At 41.2% G+C, this 18,776-nt stretch overlaps 1 long non-coding RNA gene across 3 annotated transcripts in view; it reads right to left on the bottom strand.

Moving 5' to 3' along the window:
- LOC120094677 (uncharacterized) overlaps positions 1–18,572 on the bottom strand; it is a 47,389-nt gene extending 28,817 nt beyond the window's left edge. For 2 of the 3 annotated variants that reach the window (XR_010054779.1, XR_005489124.2), the window contains exons 1-3: positions 18,457–18,572; positions 17,065–17,109; positions 16,220–16,387 (exon numbers count right to left, since the gene is read on the bottom strand). This is a non-coding gene — a long non-coding RNA (uncharacterized LOC120094677). The remainder of the gene's footprint in view (positions 1–16,219; positions 16,388–17,064; positions 17,110–18,456) is intronic. The other variant, XR_010054780.1, reaches the window with a different exon arrangement.
- Between the last annotated feature and the right edge of the window lie 204 nt (positions 18,573–18,776).

Genomic DNA, 18,776 nt, shown 5'->3' with positions numbered 1-18,776 from the left:
TGATCAAAGTCTAAAATTTTAAATAAGGTGATTTTTAGGCATTTTCCTACTGAAGTATGCTAGCAATGCAAAACAGAATAAGTTTTTTCCATGTAAAGATAATGCTAGATTTTAGTTTCAGTATTTAACCACCAATAATAATTCATGTTGTTGTTTGTTTGTCTGTTAGCTTTGCCCAACTGTGTCTATTGCAGTCCAATCTCCCCATCCACAACTCATAAAAAGCAGAGATTATTTTTAGAAAATCCATAAGAAAAAAACAATAGATTTATAAAAGGACTGGACTAAATCTCCAGCTGGATAAGCCAGTCACCAATCAGAGAGTTCGGAGGGAATCCATTGTTCAAGGGTTAATTTACAGAACAAAGTTTGAATTTCCCCACATAACCACCTATGCAACTAGCGTGTTACTCTTTAGTTCCTCCCTTTAAAAAAAATCACACAGCAAAAAGAAGTCAAGGAAGGGACAGGTAAAGGCAACTAACATTTCCGCTTCAGAGGTAGAAAGAACAGAGAATTCTTCAGCTCATTTGAAAAGCTCAAACTTTGAGCTCCCTGACAGGGAGCCCAGCAGACACTGACAAGCCTGACGTCTCCCTGCGCTCCCTACTCCAGGTTTCAGTGAAAATCATGGCCATGTTAGATCACGGAAGACTGTGGAGCCTTCAAATAATCACCCTTTCAATTTGTCCTGTGTCGGTTTCCAGAGGAAACAAAAGTGGAAACATTGTATCTGGCAGCAAGCAACTGTCTCCACAGACCCTCCCTGGTCTGTATATCTGAGGCTGGAGCTGAGATCCCAGAGTGGCAGTGGTGAGGGGTTTCTCCCCTCCCTCCCCGCAGGCCCCTTGGCTTCTGAGGCTGTGGAATTTCTATTCTGCAAAGCAATAAAAACGAATGGAAAGAAAGTAAAAATTCACTTCCAACATCAAGTGCTTATCCACCTTCAGATTCACCGTTTTTCATGCAAAAGATTCCTCATTTCTCTACCTAGTGGTTTATGCATGAGAACTGAAGCCCATTTTATACAAGGGAAAAGATAGATCAAACATAGAAGAAACTGCATCTTTGCAAGTTAAATCCTGCATCACCCTACTGCCTTCATGGTGAGTTCCCTGTAGAGTCCCTTCCTCTGGTTACTTCAAGGGAGCAGCTCAGTCAGCCACCAGGCCTGCACTGGTTTTAGTTTGCCCATTCCAGTTAAAAAAAGCTCCACATAGTTGCTAGAGAGGCGACTGGGAGGAACACACAGCCTGCTGGGGGATTTCAATGGTTTGTAAACCTGTCACTTGAATAAAGGAATAGTATTTAAAACTTCACCGTTGGACAGGATGTCCAGCACTAACACACACGGTTAAGATAAACAGGCCCGGGAATCAGAATGGCTTCGGGGACTGAGGATGTTGTTTATGAGAGTGGTGCGATATTAAATTCCAAGAAAATGGGATCGGGGAAGAAGTGATCAGAATAGGAATTGAAAATCAAAACAGAGGAGTGGCCCAAACTTATGACATCATTTTCTGTTTGTCAGATCTGAACTGTGTTTTGTTTTGTTTTGTTGTTTTATTTTTTTAAGGGGGGGGAAATTCTGCTTTACTGTAAAAGGGAGAACACTGGGGAAGGATCCTTGGAAGAGAGGATTTGCTGTGTGTATTTACACAGTTCAAGTGGCAAGCAATCAGTCAGATAGTTTGCTCGTGCCAAAGAGAAGCCCATTCAACATCCGGTCCCAGCCGTGATCAGCACATGTGCTGTCCTCCACAGTGTGAGCCTCCCTTCTTCACCTGCAGCAGCAGCAGGCTGGGTCTCAGCAGGAGGACATGGCTTTACTTTTCAACATAAAAGCACATTATAATTTTTGAATTTAATGTATTTTTTTAACTTGGCAGATTTATGCCTAAATATAGGCTTTCTAACTTTATTTCCTATTCCCACCACCTGTGGACATTGGCGTCCAGAGATCCTGCTTTGAAAAAAGATCCGAGGAAGTGGTCATTTTGGATAAACATATATCTGTTTCTATGTGAGATCTAAAATTTTGAGAGAATTTATTTGACCCAAGCCTTGAGGTTGTAGCAACACTAAATATCGCAATAGAAATGTAAGAAAAACCCCACTGAGGAGAAGTTTGAGACTTAGAGGGGGCACAGGAACATGGGGAACCAGGACAGCGTATGTGCTTATAGTCTGATGCTCCTTTCAAGTGTCTGCTAAACAGTTTGTACCTAAGTTGAACTACAGTAATGGAAATGGTGTTCTGCCTCCTCCTCCTCCTCCTCTTCCTCTTCCTTCTCCTCTTCTTCTTTCTCCTCTTCCTCCTGATTCTTAATGCATTTGCTATAAGTTCTTTATGGGACACACACACACATACACACACACACACACACAAATATATGAGAGAGTGTGTGTACTCTAATAATAGGTTAATCCCACTATACCCAATTATATGTCTCCTTTAACTAGGACCTGCCTCCCTCTCTTTTTCTACTAGGAATGTCTAATAAAATAGAACGTGCTAACAGACAGGACTAAAACAACAAACCTTTCCCTGCCAAACATTAGAATTTGCTAAGAGGAGTACTAAGACATGAAGATGGTCAGAGAGTCCAGGATAATGGACAAGGAAGGGCTGCCAGTCACTCACCTCCTGTTGTTAGCAACACAGCACCTGAGGACTGCAGAGCAAGTTAAACAGCCCGTCTTAGAACTTAAATCATTAAACCACATCTCCACGGAGTGTTCAGAGGGACTGTCTGAGAAATAATGGATTGTCTACAAACTTTTATCTTGGCTATGTTTTTTTTTTTTACCTCCAGAGTTTTGCTCTTTAATTATTAAAGTGTGGTATTAATGAATCATGCAATCGTGGAAGGAGAACTCATTATATCACAGCACACAAATGGCAAGAGTCTAACATATGGGGTATACCGTGTACATAGTACAGATGGACTTGCATCCACCTTCTGGATGGCTAGCACCCCCAGCTCCCCCCTCCCCTTCTTTACAGCTGCTCAGTCTGCAAAAATGCGCAGAAGTAATTTATCTGAAATGGCCACTATTGTTCTTGTTTCTGATTTGATTCCAAAAAAGCCAAATAATAGAGAGCATTTTGAACATCTATGTTGTGCACCTGTTATGTGCACTTAGGAAGCTGCAATGACTTTCATTTACGTCAGATCTCTTGACATGCCTTTCATGAGCCACAGTGCTGCTTTGCTCAACAAAAACCCAGGATGCTAGAAACCAAGGCTGTCCTTATTTTATTGACAAAATGGCAAAGGCAAATGTTAGTGAATGACGGGATGGAACTGTGTGGAAGCAGGGGCCACACCAACATAACTGCTGCTCGGGACATTTGGCTCACAGAGATACGCCTCAAACAGAGGCACTCCATGAGACTAGAAGATGCTGGAGTTGATAGTGCTGCTTCTCCCTTAGTAAGCACTACGATGTAAGTAACATAAGATGTAGATTCACCTTCTCTCTTGTTGCTTTTGGTTTTAGAATCTAGGCGCCCTGATCAGCTGTGTGTAGGGTTTTTTTTTTTGTTTTGTTTTTATTGTTGTTTTTTCTGATCAATTTCACGAGGCCTGCCACTTGTAATAGGAGTACCACCACCCTAATTTGCATTTTGCCTTATGGCCCTGACAGACACTGCTAACTGTTTCCTAGTAGATTGCCTTACATTGGTCTCCATATTCAGTAACATCATAGATCCATGAAAATACACGTGCTCAGAGATGATGTGAATTCTTTGGTGATGCGACCTGTATCTATATTAGAACAACAGCAGGGGCATGAGGGATCTACATCTAGAGAATGTCCAAACCCCCTTAGTTGCCTTTGAGGTTTATTAATTAGTATCATAGCATGATACTAAATAATATCCTAATAAATGGTCCCAATGCCAAGTGTGAATGATCAGTGCCAAAGGGTAAGGGCATCCACTTAAAATGAAGTATGCTGGACTCCATTCCCAACATTAATGAATGATGCCGCTTTCGAAGCTGATTCTCACAGGCTTGGTCTATGGAGGAAATTCTCAAGACAACTCAAGCTCTGCCCTAATGAGTGTATCCGTCCACCCTTCCCTGTACTTGACAGAAAACCTGCCAGACTCAAGGCGAGCCTCCCTGGATGACCAGGACACTGGAAGAAAACCAGTCTGTTCTCTCTGTGAGCAGCTCTTGAGGCAGTCTCCCTTGACATCAGATAACTGAGGTAAAACCAGGCAAGGCACAGGAAAAACCAGGCCAGGCAATGCCACTCTCTGGACTGGGGACTGTGTACTGACTAATACAGGCTCAGGCTTGGTTCAGTGCCTTGGTTGTTAGGTCTTGGCCTTTCTTCTTTGTGTAACAAAGTGTTCTAGTTTGGTTTCTTTTGTTTGATAAAAGGCTACAACCAAACTTAACGTGGGGAAGAAGAGTTAATTGTATCTGTCAACTCCCAGGTCATACCTCATGACTCAGGGAATTAGGGCAAAGGCTCAAGGCAGGAAGCTGGAGGAAGGAGCTGGAGAAGGCAAGGAGGACCACTGCTCTCTGGCTTGCTGATGACTTGCTTGCCTTGCTTTCTTACATAACTCAGGACCACCCACCCAGGGCTGTTATCTCACCCAGTGGACTGGATTCTCTGCATCAATCAACAATGGAGGAAGTGCCCTACACACTTGCCTATGTGCCAATCTGATGGGGTAATTTCCTCAGTTGAGGTTCTCTCTTTCCACATGACCTCAACTTTGTGTCAAATTGCAAAATGACAAAAACAACAACAAAATAACCTAAAATCCAAAAAGCAAACTGCCAACAAGGGGTTTCCATTTCATTTTGGGTTGCGTTTTAGAATTTTCGATTGATCATAACTGAAGCTCTGTTTTACAGTTGGCAGACTGATTGAAAAATTTTACCTAATTTTTAGATGGGAAGCATTCATGATGTTGCTGTATGTATATCTGGCCATCTAAAAGCACACTCTTTTTGGGTTTTATTTCCAAAGTGGATTTTTTAGGCTTCTATGTGTTTTCTTTTTTTCCTTTGGCCACCATTTTTCTTCATCCAGTTAGGAAAGTATAGAGAAGCAATGCAAAACTTCAGTAAGGTATTGTCTCTGGCCTTCAGCATTACCCAGCCTCTATCTCCCTTACTTTTGAAAAAATAATTCAAACTCTGCCTTGTTAATCAAAAGTAGAATGATAGACTATCACAAAAAAGCCTGCAACCACTTGAAGTTAGATACTTAGCTAAAAAGAAAAAAAAAGCCCATTTCTACTTCTTAGTCTCTCAGGACCTTTTAAACTGACAGCTATATTAACCTTTGGGTTTTGTAAACTGAAGGTACCCATATCTGGCTTTTGCTCTCAGAAATGTTTGGAATTAGAACATTGTGAAGACAAATCAGGGGCTTTGTGGAGTTCCCACACTGGTTCCACAGGCGCATCTGTCCCCACACTCGATACCTAAGAACACAGAAGAAAGTCACTAGACCTTTGTTAGACAGAGATCCCATTGTAAACACACTGGGTTTATGCTTTATGAATAGATGCATTCTGGGCACTGTGTAACACTTCATTGTCACCAAGGAAGAGCAAAGAAGCTTCTAGAGCCTTTAGAGACCTCTTAACCTGAGTTTGATCTCATGTTTTCATCTTTAAAAGCTTTAGCAGTTGACTTTAGGTTGAGATCAAGGACAAACATACACCAGGTACAGCCAGGATTGTTTGCAGAGGGCATGGGGGAATCAATTGGAGGAGTCAGAATTTAAGATCCCTCTGCCACACAAACCATGTCCCCCCAAATAGACGCCAGACATGGCTCCAGGTACCAAAGCAAAATGGAAAGGAATGGTTATTTAACCTCTGTTTCCAAGGAGGCTGTCATAATTTTTATGGAATGTGAATATTTTATTCCCATTTGAAAGCACACTTCCAGAGTATGATAGATATACTTCAAGTGGTCATAACTGTCAGTAATCTCTTATGATCAAGGTTATTGTGAATTTTATCATTTCATATCTTCAACTCAACTTTTCTCCTAGCAGTTAGTTAATAAAACTAAGCTATCATGGAATTAACTTAGCTTTTGGTAATTAAGTATTTCTTTTTTTTTTTTTTTGTTCTTTTTTTCGGAGCTGGGGACCGAACCCAGGGCCTTGCGCTTCCTAGGCAAGCGCTCTACCACTGAGCTAAATCCCCAACCCCTAATTAAGTATTTCTTAAATGACCAGATGAACCACCATATATGGAAACGTTTAAAAGTACATTTATATAGAGAGTAGTCTCATCATTGTAAATATAAGTTGCAATGTTCAGGGTTAAGGGGAAAGCCATCCCCTTAAACTAAATGCAAGAAGTAAAAATTACCAGAAAATTTAATGTCCTGTTTTCTGGGTAAATCTGAAGGAAAATTCTCAGAGGTGCTGCCCTTTCAGCAGAGAATCATTTGGCTTGTGTTTCAGATAGACAACAGTTAGTGCACAGGGTCTGTAATCTGACTTCACAGTTCTCTGACTTGCAGTTGGAGATTTTGTGAGCATGTGCTTGGAAGAGTGGATTCTTGACCAAGGTAGTTCACATTTAGAAAATCAGCTCACTTATTTCCCCATGGAGACAGTGTGACTCATTGGTGAGTTGCCCCTTTAATTTCCTCCTGGGCCTATGATGTAGAAAGTGTGCTACATGTTTGACTGTGACCAAGTCAGTTCTTTGGGTGTTGGGACAGACATAGTCAGGACACTGCTAACTTTTCATCAGTTCAACTCACAGCAGAGAAAACAGCCCCTCCCAACACCTTTCCTGAGCAATACCATAAGAGCATTTTCTCTATCAGCAGGTTGCTAAGAGTATATTGCATGAACACTGGCCTGGGGCTGTAGCTCATTAGAAGAACAACTTGTCTGACACAGGCAAGGCCCTGGATTGAAACCTTGGCCCCAGAAAAAAGGGGTAAGGGGACAAGGCCTATAAATGTCTGGTCTCAAATACACACATACTTGTGTACAAACACGGGTTTTCAAAGAATTGTTCATCACACAAGGAGAGAAAAGGCATACTTTTCTAGAAAATATTAATTTCACATGTGGAATCAGAGGAATGAGATATTTTACTGCTTCAGTCAGACTATGGACATGTGGTATTACGAAGAATGTTAAACTCAATGAAGAATGTTAAACTCAGACATTCAAAGAGTTTGTCAAACAAAATGTGAAAGAATTGAGAAGAACAAAAGAGGTACCCAAGATACACACACATGCATGTATGCACACATATGCACACACATGCATGTACACATAAACACTCAGACACACACACATACCCACATGTATGCATACACAGACACTTAAACATACATACATGCATGCACACCACACACATACACAAACACACACACTGATATACATACACTTAGAGACATATACAAATATATATATACACTCAGAGACATACCTATAAACATATACACATTCACACATATGCAAATACCCACGCACATATATATTCATAGACACATAAACTCTGAGACATGTACACACACTTAGATACACACGCACATACTCATAGGCACAGAGAGATATATCCATACACTCAGAGACACATACATAGATACACACACACACACACACACACACACACAAATAGATTCTCTCCCTCTCTTCCCCAGACACAGACACACAGACCCACAGACACAGACACACACACACACACACACACACACACACAAACACAAACAGATATACATACACACAGAGTCAGGCACACAGGTAAATACACACAGAGACAAACGTATACACTTAGAGATACACAGACCCACACATATACACTTTTCAGAACAGAGACAGCACTGCCGGCTCTTGAACTCTTTTTGCTTCTAATTACTGTCTCTGTAGTCCATAGGCAATGCCTTGCCACAAGAAAGGTGGAGAATATGAAGGGATGAAGGAGATGAGATGAAGGAGAGAGAGCACCTGGTGTCATTTTCATGGTAGAGACATGACCTACTCAATACAGATGTTCAGAATAGGAACTGTGCATTCACACAACACCTGAGGCTCTTCTACACGAGGGCCTTGCGTGCTGGATACCAGACTATGATCCATCACGTGCCCTTACTGTACTCTCCGTTCATAGCACATAGGTGAATCTTCACCCATCACCTGCTTTCTATTCTTCTAATAGAAAACCTAAGCCTGGGTAACTTGCAAACAAAAGAGGTTTACCAGGTTTACCGACTCCCTGCTGCAGGTTGGGAAGTCCAAGGCATGGTACTGGCAAAGGCCTTTGTTGCTTCAGTGCATAGAGGGGATTGGAAGTGAGATAAATGGTTGTGTAGAAAAGGTGAACACAGACTTTCTGCCTTACAATGCAGTGGCTCAAGTAGTCTCCTGAGAGTAGGAACTCACTCTCTCCCAATGACACAAGCACTTTCCCACTGCCACCACTACCACCACCGTGGCATCCAAACTTCAATGTGTGATTTTGAATGAAGACAAACTATGGCAAGATATGTATTAGCTCACACTGTATGTGTTGGTTTTCATGAATCTGGGTGCTTATTTAACCTAGAACATTAAAAGAGACACTGGTATCACAGGCACATAATATTTGTTTATATTTTATGGGTGACAGAATCCCTATGGTTAAAATCCGCAGATGTAACCACCTTCACACAGACACATTAACTTCTCCAGATAGCCATACAGACTGAAAGACCTTTCTCTGAAATCATCTCCCACATGACAAGATGGGTTCCCACAGACAAAGTACAAAGAGAACGGGCCATTTTCTCTTCACATTTTAAAGTACATCTACTTTGTTTGGCTGCTGACGAATGGCAGGATGCTTATCAATTGCTAATCAAATCTGTTCTCCTTCCCCTCCTAACTTTCTGTCTCATCGTCTTTCCCTCTCATCTGTTTGTCTTTTAGGAAGGAGAGAATACGCGCACCCACCATGCCCCAGTAGCCATGTTATTAAAATGTCACTTGCCTGGTTGCTTTAATTTTTACTTTACCAAGAAGCAGAGTGCTGCGTGACACAAGATATTGGTTTCTATGAATCTCAGAAAGATGTCAGCTTCCCAGGTGGAAAGCATATATCTTGGGAAGGTGTTTCTTGCCAACAAAACTGTCTCTTTGGAGCTCTCATCAAAGTGTTCAGCGACCGCCCCAGATGAGAAGCAGAAAAAAATATTTCCAGATGATCCCTGTGATCTTTTGGGTAAATTCTGAGCTCTAGGGGGGCAGCCCCAGCTATGTGGCTTGTTTGTTTCTTCTTCTGTCCCCAGGTCGAATGGAAGTTTGAGCCTATAAAGGCATCCAAGGTGAACTCACTCATTCACACAACGGGGTAGATGGCTCGCCACGGGGTGCTCTTGATGGCGCTCTGTCCACTCTAATTCGAAACATCCAAGCAATGGGAGTTCCCCCACTTCCCTCGCAAGATTACCCTACAGTCTAATAGACCTTGGCATTAAGAAGATTTTCAATTGGTAATTGGTAATCAACCTAAATTTCCCTTTTCTTAATTTCATGCCATTACTCCAACCCTGATCCCTTGTTCCACCCAGTTCCTCTCCCTCATTACTGTTTACACACTCTCCAAATACTTATAAATAGCTGGCAAGAAAAAGAAAGGAAGGAAGAAAGAAAGAGCTCTTATTCATCTCATAGCTAAGCCACAGATAGGTTTTTTTTTTAAGTCAGTTCTCATAATACACGTTTTTTCCTTAAAATAGTTTCCTTAACGTGCAAAGATTCAAGTTTTTTTTCTCAATAGGCAAAACAAGGGAAAAGGTCTATAAATGGAAAGCACAGCCGTTTGTAATGAGCTAGAGGGGGATAAAAGCGTCCTTAATGTGGCCGAGGGATAATGGTCTAGTTAGAGTCACCTTCCTCTGTCCTTTAGACATGAACAAACCCTTGAACCATTTGGGTAAAGTTTTTGTCCCCTAATGTAGCCTATCTTACATGCCTTCTTGTATCGCACAGATATATTTAGTACTCTATAATATTAAATAACCACATACCTAACAGGCATATTATAGTACATATAATATACTATAATATAGTACATATAATATAACAATATAAAATACTACTAAAACATGTATCGCCTGCGGTTATATACAACATTGCGAGGTGGTCTTTAAGAGCACTAAGCCCCAGTTTATGCTTTATTGATTACTTGAACTGTTCCTCTGAACATTTAGACCACTTCATGCATTTGGTTTATGCTTTATTAACAGCATGGATTGTTCTCTTTGAAGTTTGGACCATTTCATGTGCTTGGTTTAACATTACAATCAAAAAGACTGCTTCCGGTGTAAGCCTTCACGTTGCTTTAAAAAAAATTGAGATTTCCATCCAACTGCCTTCAAAAGTCCTGGACTTCCTCTCTGACAGTCATTTCAGAAATAATGAGTCCCCCTCCCACTGATCAATCCAAATCTTTTCATTAGTGGGTTGAGCTGGCCTGGGTCCTTGGGCGAAGTGACACTGTCTGCTATTTTGCCTGTTGTCACAGTTTTAAGTCAATATTCAGTGCTATAACTTAGTGGCCTTTGGTTCTAAGGTAGTGACATTCCTGGTGTTTATTTCACCTTCTAGAGACTTCTGCTAGAAATCTGGAACATTTGCTACAATTATCAGATTCAACAGACCTTCAGTCTTACTGCATGAGCAAAGTCTAAGTGACCATTCACTATCTCTATTTTTCCCCCTTAGGCTAAGTGTTAGAAGGTCTAGAATGTTACAGCAATTTCTAAGAATTTCTTGTTCACATGTATTTTGGTACCACAAGGCTCTTTTTAGTTGAAAACAACTGAAATAAACTTTAGCCAATTTAAGCAAAAGGGAGGGAATTGGCTGAGACATGCTCTGGCATTTCAAAGAACACAACATGAGTTGACCGAACAGGTCTATGGAGGAAGAAAGCCAGCCAGTTTCCAGCTTCCTGGAACAAATGTAAAATGTATGCATTATGCATCTTCTGCCATGTCATCGAGTGTATCCTCTTCCAACAAATCCAGCAAGCCAGCTCTAGACTCTATGTTTATGTTTTAAATTCCAGAGAGAGAGAGAGAGAGAGAGAGAGACAGACAGACAGAGACAGAGAGAGAGACAGAGACAGAGACAGAGACAAAGAGACAGAGAGGGAGAGAGAATCTCAGTTTGTGTCCCCATTGACCTGGTGCATAAACTGGACCATGAATTTAGAGACCAGACATTGGCAATACATTTGGCCCCACTTTTGTACACTAAGTATCCCTTTCAGAGAAGGGGGAACTTGTTGGAAGAAATCCATACAGTAGAGACATCTGATTCTTGGGACTTAAAGTTACATTACACAGAGCTATTGAGAAGTTTAACTTGCCTTATGCAATCAATTTTTATCCATGCACCTTTCCTGATTTTTTCTGAGGTAGGCATATGCAGTCTCTAACTCTTTTTTTTTTTTTTTTTTTTTGAGTCCTTTAACAAAGACATGGAGGTGAAAATCTGGAATCTTTCAGATGTACCTGACCTTCAAAGTCTCAGTCAAGGTAGTACTTGTCCATAAGATGAAAACATAATTGACTTTCTGTGTTTTAGTTGCAGCTCATCTAGGCTTCTTCCCAAGCTCTCAATCAGTCATGAGTGAGGATAGGGAGAAAAATTAATTAAATGTCCAATCAAGTTTCGAGCTGTCATGCCTGATAATTTAAACAGTCTTTCTCAGTTGGTGCTCATTCTTAACATTTGGATAAAATGCCTAGACTCATGTTTTTTCTCCTATGCTCCTTCTGTTCTTTATGATAGTGTTCTTTAGGGTGGGGAACGTGTGCGCGGTTTATGGATGCTGGTGGCTACAGGAACAAATAGGGATTCCTCCATTCACTTAGTGCCACCCTCAAATCTTGCCACTCAATCTTATTTGTTTTAAAAAACTAAATCTGTATTTTAATTTTATGTGTATGAATGTTTTGAGTATATGTATGTGTGTGTGTGTATATATATATATATATATATATATATACATACATACATATTGGGATCACACCACACACCACATACATACTTGGTGTCTGAGGAGGCCAGAAGAGGGTATTGGATTCCCTAGAACTTGAATTATAAACAGGCTGTGAGCCACCATGTAAATGATGAAGGTTGAACCCATTGAGCCCAAGGCCTATGGGAGAGCAGCCAGCAGCCAGGGTTTTTAATCTCTGAACTCCAGCTGTCTCTCATCGCTATGTAACCTAAATGGCCAGTCATAAGATGACTCCAAATGAAGGTCATTGTTCAAAAGAGAAGCGTATCATGTAGCAAGTAGGTACGACTCTGACCCTTTACTTGGGATTAGATAGACTGACCATGGAAAACCAGCAACTATTCTCATACACACGGCCTCCATCCCTCTGCCTACAGCACTCTGACTCCTCGCCCTGATTTCAGCATAACTGTGCTCATATACGGCCATTTGGCCTGGCAACAACAGTACCTATGCTTTACATAACCAAGAGTAGCCAATGAAACTCAGACCAAAGCCTTCTCTCTTACTTAACCATGAGGTAAGAACACTCTTCAGTCCATGTAGACAGAGATGACTTTTCCATTCTTAGAGAAGATCCTGTGGAGAATGTCCATGTATCTCTAGGGTCTCTTAGACTTTAAAATTTGCTGGTTATTCCCATGAGATAAAATACTGTGGTCTAGGATCATCTCCTGGCATAGTTAAGCTGTGGTTTGCAGAACCTCTCACTACACTTTTGTTCTGATTGATCAAGCACAAGTCCCATCTTCAAGTGCAAAATTGAGTTTGATATTGTTCAGAGAATAGCTTTATCTCATCTCGCCCTAGTCACCTGAACTGTGGGAATTTTCCAAGGTTGCCTAAATGTAAAGAAAATGTCTGAAGAAGAAAAAAAAAGAAAGAAAATGTCTGAATGCTTCTTCCCAGAGCTAATGAGTCTAGACGATTTTCTCTTATTACATGTTTGTAAACACTGTGGTTCCTTTTCAGATCAAGATGGTCATGGTGGTCATAGTAAATGATCTTTGATTGAATATAATTATTTATATTACAATAGTGTATTTTGCTTTATTGTAAGACCAGGTGATGCTTTGAGGGAGACTTCTATAGAGCGTGTCTTCTCAGTGGTGCCTTACCAGAACCCAGAACCAGGATTTTAGTTGGCTTTTTCTTTAGTCACTGACTTTTACTGGTCTTGTGTATGGAATAAAAAAAATGAATTCTATGCAACTGTTGTGGGTTGAAAAAAAATCAGTCTATCTCTAATTTCTGTTCTGGGATGTTTTCTTTTGTAGCTTGGAAGTAGTGGCAGCAGGTAAGTCAGCCAAACATCTATTATAGTTTTCATATTGACTGCTTCAGAGGCTGTCATAATTCTCCTGCTGCTGCTTTGGCTGTGTGTGTGTGTGTGTGTGTGTGTGTGTGTGTGTGTGTGCGTGCTACATCTGACCTTCTTAGAATGCACAGGTTCTTGTGAATTGGATGTTCTCTTTGGACAGTCTAAGCAGACCATGGTAATCAATTTCCTTGGGGAGCACACAGGTCTAGGTGGTCTCTGGGGCCCACAAGTGAGGATCTGTGAGTTTTATATCTCTTTCTCCCACAAATGATGACTCCCAGGTAGTATGAAGAGAGGGACTGTGGGATGCAGGTGCCCTCTGTGTTCTCTCTCAGCACTGTACCATTCAGATATTCCTTCACTGAACATCCTTGACCACCACTATTTCCAAGACAGACAGTACAAGAAATGACTTCTTGAATTCTGTCTTAGGCCAAACTGTTAGTGGAACTCTTGTTAGCTGTCCTTCTGTATTAAAACAGAGCCAGGTAATGAAATGTGCAAGTCTGGATGATGCTCCTCCCAAAACAAACAGGAATGTGCCACAATAGACTCCATTACAGTTGTCAACATTTCTTTCAGTGAGTATATTTAGGGCTGGCAGACACACAGAAGTGCTGCGTTTATGGAGCACAAGAACTTAGGGGGTGATGTGCTTCAGGCTTGGCAGATATCACAAAGGGAAGTGTGGTATATCACCCTGACTGCTTCTTTACTGAGACATCCCCCCCCCCGGAAAAAAAACTTCATGGTTGCTTTAATCATATTATAATAATTTTCTCTAGAAGAGTGAGTCCAGATGAGTCCAAAATGAACATATCAATTAATAATACTCTGTTCCTTAGTACAAACCCTTGGTGCGTATTACACATACCCAGTGAACTAGAGTTTAGATATACTAGATGCATTTATTAACTTTTATCTTCAATATGATCTTGCTGACTCTCATTAAATAAATAATTCAGTCTCTTTTCATATTCATATATGTTACATTATTCCTCAATATTTATATATGTATGCATGCTCAAAATATAAACACTTGTGTTTCCATGTCTTATACTTTATCTTTTAATTATATCTATTTAAATTCTGGTTTCTCAAGAAGGCACTCTTGCTTAGTAGTTGTTAATTTACAGAAAACTTATATAGCGCCTAAATAAGCAGCCTTTAGAAACAAAACCAAACTTGTTTTCCGTTATCATGAACAGCTATGAAATAACCATGTAGCTGTAGTAGTCAGGCTGTAGGAGAAAGACACGCATTAGTGTTAGGCACCACACATCTATGGAGCCAAACCTTCAAGTAAGGCCTAGCATCTCCATGTTCTTCTTCATATATGGTAATGTCTACACCAAATCACATCTGGTTTCATATTCCTGCTACTGTTTCTCTAACATCTTCAACTTATACTTTGTTGTTCTGTTTGTTGCACACAGTAACATAGTAGGGAGCCTCACAACAAATGACCCAGCTGTGGGTGTGTCTCCTCAGCACCCAAGACTCCTGCTTGGCAGAGGCAGGAAGTAAGCCTGGAGGTGCCACAGCATAAACATGATCTGCTTACAGGGCCAAAGAGCTCACCTTTGAATGTCAATACCACATCAAGTAGAGGCAGGAGGCCCTTGGCTGGAACGATTCAATATTTGGGCTGTTAAAAGTTAATTCTGACCCTGTGTAAAGTTATATATGGCGTGACCTATTTTGTGTTTGCTTCAGGCTAGGGAGTGAGGTCCCTGTGAAGCTATTTGGTATTTTCACCCACTCACCCAACTCCTAGGTGGAATTACTTATGCAGAACTCCTGAGTCACAATGAAGTTACTCCCTGGACTCCTCTTAGGCAATTTATTTTCCATTTACTCTGTATCCATTTTAACCAGTTTGCTATAATCTAATTTAGATTAATGATATGCCAATATGTAAACCAGGGAGAAACACATCTTTCCCTCACAGCACCTTATGAATTGGTCAAGGGCAGTGACAGTTCCAAGGAGACCTTCTGACTTGAAAACTGAGTTCCCAGGATAGCTATGCCCCTGGCACTCTGCCACTGTGTGAAAAGCTTCTGAGAACATCACAGCAGGTTGTCCCTTGATCGCCAATCCACTCTCCAGAAAGGTGGGACAAGCCTAAGAAGAGCTTTGACACAATAGGCCTCTCCTGAGATGACTCCAAGTGAAGGTCATTGTTCAAAATTGAGCAAGGGACGCAGGCAAGCACCACAATGTATTTGAGGACACACACACACACACACACACACACACACACACACACACACACACCATACCAAGATGGTAAACAATCCAGTCCCCCTGGAAGATATTCTTTATTTTATAGTCTCACTCTTTTTCTAAAATGAGGCATTCCTTCTCTGCCAAGGCGACTCCAAAGGGCCATGAATGCTAAAGTCCTTCAAAGCTGTTAAACGCATCTTCAAATTTACAATAAAATCCAGCCCGACAAATTCTCCAGTAAAATCTCTGGAGCATCAGCACAGCACTTACACAATTTCTTTTTCATTCAGTATTTTAGTATTCAACACCTTGAGAAACATGGAAGACCAATGTGAAGAAGAAAAAAAAAAACCCAGAAAATAGAGGCAGAGGAGAAAACAAAACAAAACAAAAACCAAAGCGCACAATAACAAAGACAGTGGGGGGTGGGGTGGGGGTATGCAAACAGCCACGGGAGCGATTAAACGTATGCCAAAGTCAACAACTGATGCGGGTTAGCAGCAGCTCTGCCCGGCAGGTAGAAAGCAACCAGCTCTGAGAGAAAAAGGGGAGCAGGAAGTGGGAGAGCTGCGAGCTGAGCCAGGAGCAGAGGCGATCCTGAGCCTCCAGACACACCACCAGCCACGCAAAGCACCACATACCTTTCTGGCTTGCTGGTTCTGTCTGCTGAGACAAAGCAGTCCCGTTCGCAGCGGGAGGCCAAATCAAAATGAAATTTTATTTAGTCTGCACTGTCCCCAGATTGGGTTTCAGAATGACTGCTTTAGGAGATAGCATGGATGTGGCCGATGCATGCTTTGCATATGAAACTGCAGTAGGAAAAGAAATCTACATAATCAAAAAAATCTGTGCTCTGTGTGTGTGTGTGTGTGTGTGTGTGTGTGTGTGTGTGTCAAAAAAAAAAGCAACCCTGGACTCCAGTGATTTCGCTGCTTTGTAGGCTTCAAGCAGGTCCTTTCAAGGTGAAAAACACTTTCAGAAATCCTTAAGTGATATTATCGATACGTATTAATAAATCTATATTCCTTTGGTTTAGGAGGACATGTAGTTTCCTGGATGCAATTGTACCACAGAAATAATTGATTTCTGTGTATTTGTGAGCACACTGAATTTGGATGTGAAAAAAGAAATTGAATTTTCAAACATGTGCAGATTATTTTGAGGGGTGTGGAGGGCTTGTCCTGACAATTACTGTATCCTCTGAGCCTTGATAAAATAAATTAAAAGCTTAAGTTCTAAGCAGCACTGAAACAGGTACTAAGAGCCTCTTTGATTTTTCCCTGGGAAGGCACTTAAATAATTCATATTCAGAGACTATTTGTAAATATGAGGAGACAGTCTTTTTTTTTCCTCAAAAAGAGCTTTAGATGGCAGCAATAATATTTTTAAATTAAGTAAAAAGGGCTCAGCTGTATAGAGGACACCCATTGTGGAATCTGTGGGTATCTGTTTACGCTGCATGTACATGTGTAGTGTGTATACCTACTGTTTCTAAAGAAGGGTTACTGCCCGCCTTGGCCAGGAAGAGGTCCTGTGAAATAAGAGGACAGAGTGGGACTAGTTAGGAAATATGCATCATTATTTAAAAAAAAATACATAGCGTATTATACTTTCATTTCGATATCAGTTCCTGGAGGTTGAGTGCTGTCAACTTGTTTGCTTGAAAGAGAAAATAAAAGCGATTTTGAAAGGAACAGTATCTATCTGTCTAAAATAACAGCAAAATATGAAAAATTCGAGACAGCCTTTCCCACTGTACATGTTTCCGAGAAACATGGATGGTCACTCTTCTGCCTTATACTCGTCCTGGGGACCTGAGGAGATGCTATGTGCCCTTCAGCTCTGAGTGAATCTCCAAGCCAGGACCCACAGCTGCACAGACACTTAGCCCCACAGTGAGATACAAATGCCTTACACAATATGCTTTCTCCACATCCTGCCAGCAGCCACTAGCAGAGGAAATGGTGAGACCCAAACTCTTTACTGGAACAGCCCAGATCCCCCCCTCCCCCATTTGGGTAATTTTCTTAGAACAGCTTTCCCCTGTTCCAACTTAGATTGGCAACCAGTCAATAATAATGTTTGCAAACGTGAAGGTCTCCTTCAATTGATCATTTTGCATTAGGTACCATGGCACACCACCAGCATAATTAAAACCTAAAATCCAGAGAGAGCAAGTGGGATTTGTTCTCTCTATGCCCCTGAACTATTGCACCTAGGCCTCTCTACAACTAGGGCAGTATGTCGGCTTCACTGGGGCTTGTGGGCTAGAAGGATCCTCCTTACCTTCCTTGCCTTGCTTTGCCTTGCTGTTATAATTACTCAGAGTGTTCATTAAGCAAGAGTTTTGCCTGACTATTGTTTTTACTGTCAGGGCACCCCGTTTCTGAGGAAAAGAAAGATGTGACTTCTTAGCAAATCTTCTAACCCCCAAATTCAGCACACCTGGCCTTCCCTTTCTACCTAGTAAGCATCCGTGAATATGCAAATGCTCGGTATCTCATTAATTTATTCCGCAGGCAATCATCGAATGTGAACCAGTCCTGTACCACTAGTACCGGAAATGGTACGATCAGGGCTCCTTGGAAGCAGCTGAAAGCCCTGGCTGCATATTGAAATACTGTTTCATCTTTATTCTGTCCTTTGGCACTCCAATTTAAACAAAGACTCTTACCTTTCTCTACTTAGCTGGCAGCCAAAAGCAAAAGTGAAAAAAAAAAGAGAGAGAGAGAGAGAGAACCAAGAAAGAAAGAAAGAAAGAAAGGAAGGAAGGAAGGAAGGAAGGAAGGAAGGAAGAAAGAAAGAAAATAAAAGAACAAGAAAAAAAGGAAGCCTAGGGTTAATAATAAAGATCTTCCCTCTACCACCAAATACTAACCAGAGGTGATTCATGGCTGGAACAGAGCCTCCACTGCAAGCCAGCCTCCCAACAGCCTAAGTTGTCTCATCTAGTTATTTATTGGGAGCTGGGTGGGGGAGGGACCGAGGGCGACCTGCTTTCTGTGCTGCAATGCAGTCGAACAATCTTTCACTTTGCCCACATTAAAAGCCCTGAATAATGTTTATAAAATGTTAGGGAATCCCGGTAGGTTTCCTATTTAACAAGCCATGTATGACAAATCACAGTGTAATGTACTACGTTCTTAATCTTTAATTAGAATGTGAATATCTGCTAGAAACGCTGTTAACTTTGACACG

The sequence above is a fragment of the Rattus norvegicus genome, chromosome 9 (genome assembly GCF_036323735.1).
Source record: "Rattus norvegicus strain BN/NHsdMcwi chromosome 9, GRCr8, whole genome shotgun sequence".
In the NCBI taxonomy this organism is placed as follows: domain Eukaryota; kingdom Metazoa; phylum Chordata; class Mammalia; order Rodentia; family Muridae; genus Rattus; species Rattus norvegicus.
This window is presented reverse-complemented; position numbering and strand designations above follow the sequence as displayed.